This window comes from Loxodonta africana, chromosome 6, assembly GCF_030014295.1.
Source record: "Loxodonta africana isolate mLoxAfr1 chromosome 6, mLoxAfr1.hap2, whole genome shotgun sequence".
NCBI classification, from domain to species: domain Eukaryota; kingdom Metazoa; phylum Chordata; class Mammalia; order Proboscidea; family Elephantidae; genus Loxodonta; species Loxodonta africana.
This window is the reverse complement of record NC_087347.1, coordinates 9,195,621-9,198,310: the sequence shown is the minus strand read 5'-3', so window position 1 is coordinate 9,198,310 and position 2,690 is coordinate 9,195,621. Positions and strand designations below refer to the sequence as shown.

Genomic DNA, 2,690 nt, shown 5'->3' with positions numbered 1-2,690 from the left:
TTGTTTCTAAACTCACATTGCTAGTAACAAGCACGATCCCTCCCCAAGGCAAAGATCAAAAGCTATTCCTGTTTGAGAAACATACAGATGTTATCTCACCAAATACAATAATTCATTACTGTCCTCATGAGTAAATCACTGGCAATGAGGACACGTTTCTTGATGTGTGAAGAACACATACCCTCTCTTGGGGCAGGTTTCGTATCTGGACTTCTCACACAGACTGTCACAGGAGCTTAGAATCCAAGCTGCTAGTTGCTCTGGGCTGCAGTTTCCCGATGGCGCCTACAAGTTTGACTGGCTTCCTTCCTCTGTGTGTGTGTCTCCTGTTGACACCTGGCTTTGCTGAGGCAGGCAAGCTGCTGGTTGTCCCCATGGATGGGAGCCACTGGTTCACCATGTGAGCCGTTGTGGAGAAACTCATTCACAGAGGGCACGAGCTGGTCTTAGTCATGCCGGAGGTGAGCTGGCAACTGGAAAAATCACTCAACCTCACACACAAAAAAGTAAAGTCTTATTCCACTTCTTATACCCTGGAGGATCTGAATCGTGAGTTCATGGTTTTTGCCAGCCGTCACTGGGAAACTTCGGACTTAGATTTATTTTCTCTATTAACGGGTCCAACCAGCACGTTCCTTGAATACTTTTTTTCACATTGTAGAAGTTTGTTTAACGACGCGAAATTAGTGGAGTACATAAGAGAGAGTTCTTTTGATGCGGTGTTTACAGATCCTTTTGATCTGTGTGGCTTAATTATCGCCAAATATTTTTCACTCCCATCTGTGGTCTTCACCAGGGGACCATTTTGTCATTATCTCGAAGAAGGCACACAGTGTCCCAGTCCCATTTCTTATGTTCCCAGAGGTCTCTTAGGGTTCTCAGACACCATGACCTTCAGAGAGAGAGTATGGAATCAAGTCTTCCGTTTGCAGGAGCGTTTATTTTGTGGCATTTTGGTCAAAAGTGGTTTAGAAATTGCCTCCAGGATTCTCCAAATCCCCGTCACGGCTTACGAACTCTACAGCCATCCTTCAATTTGGTTGTTACGAACTGACTTTGTTTTGGAGTATCCCAAACCTGTGATGCCCAACATGATCTTTATTGGAGGCATCAACTGCAACCAGGGAAAGCCATTGCCAGAGGTAAGTTACGCCTTCTTTAGCAGATTAAGATCAGCTGGCTTTGGGTGTGAAAAAACCACTCCTGACTGAACCAGGATTTGTCATTTATATTCTTCACATTTGTAATTTCTTTCTGGTTTAATGACTTTTTTTTTTTTTAAAGAGTTATTTATTGATTGATTGTGCTTTAGATGAAAGTTTACAGAACAACTTAGTTTCTCATTGAAAAATTAATACACATTTTGTGACATTGGCTGCCAACCCTGTGATGTGTCAACACTCTCCCCTTCTGGACCTTGGGTTCCCCACTTCCATTTGACCAGCCTTCTTGCCCTCTCCTGCCTTCTCATCCTTGCCCATGGATCAGAAGGCAGTTACATCTAGTATACGTGGTTGAGTTACGTGTATTTTGTTTGTTTTATGGGCCTGTCCAAAGCGTAAACCTCAGGAGTGACTTCAGTATTGAGTTAAAAAGATGTCTGAGGAGCCATACTCCTGGGGTTTCTCCAGTCTCTGACAGATCAGTAAGTCTGGTCTTTTTTTTTTTTTTTTTTTTTATGACTTTGAACTTTGTTCTACATTTTTCTCCAGCTATGTTGGGGACCCTTTATTGTGATCCCTGTCAGAGCTGTTGGTGGTGGTAGCTGGCCACCTTTTAGTTGTGCTGGACTCAGTCTGGTGGAGGCTGTTGTAGTAGTGGTCCATTAGCCCTTTGGACTAATCTTTCTTTCTTTTTTTCTTCATGTCTTTGGTTTTCTTCATTCTGTCTTGCTCCAGATGGGTGGGATGAGTGGAGATCTTAGGTGGTCGCTCACAAGCTTTCAAGACTCCAGACACTACTCACCAAAGCAGGATGTAGAACACTTTCTTTATAAGCTATGTTATGCCAATTGAGTTAGATGTCCTTCAGAGACTGTGGTCCCCCAGCCCTCAGCCCAGTAACTCGGTCCCTCAGGGAGTTTGTGTCTGTGAAGCTTCTGTGATTTTGCCTTGGTCAAGATGTGCTGACATCCCCAGTATTGTGTACTGTCTTAGCCTTCACCAAAGTTACCACTTACCTATTGTCTAGTTAGTGTTTTTTTCTTCCCCACCTCTCCTCTTCCTCACAACCATCCAAGATCGTTTCTTTCTGCGTGTAAACCTTTCATGAGTTTTTAGAATAGTGGTATCATACAGTGCTTGTCCCTTTGTGACAGACTTATTTCACTCAGCATAATGCTCTCCAGATACGTTCATGTTGTGAGATGCTTCATAAATTCATCATTGTTCTTTATCGTTGTGTAGTATTCCATTGTATGTACCATAATTCATTCATCTGTTGTTGGGCACTTAGGTTGTTTCCATCTTTTTGCTATTGTGAATAATGCTGTAATGAACCATCTTTTTGCTATTGTGAATAATGCTGTAATGAACATGGATGTGCATCTGCCTATTCCTCTGACGGCTCTTATTTCTCTAGGATATGTCCCTAGGAGTAGAATTGCTGGATTATATGGTATTCCACTTTTAGCTTTTTAAGGATGCACCATATCGTTTTCCAAAATGGTTGTACCACTTTGCATTCCCACC

At 42.6% G+C, this 2,690-nt stretch overlaps 1 pseudogene; it reads left to right on the top strand.

The window, feature by feature from the left end:
* Positions 1-278: 278 nt before the first annotated feature.
* Positions 279-1,621, top strand: LOC100663166 (UDP-glucuronosyltransferase 1A10-like; annotated as a pseudogene).
* The last annotated feature ends 1,069 nt before the right edge of the window (positions 1,622-2,690 follow it).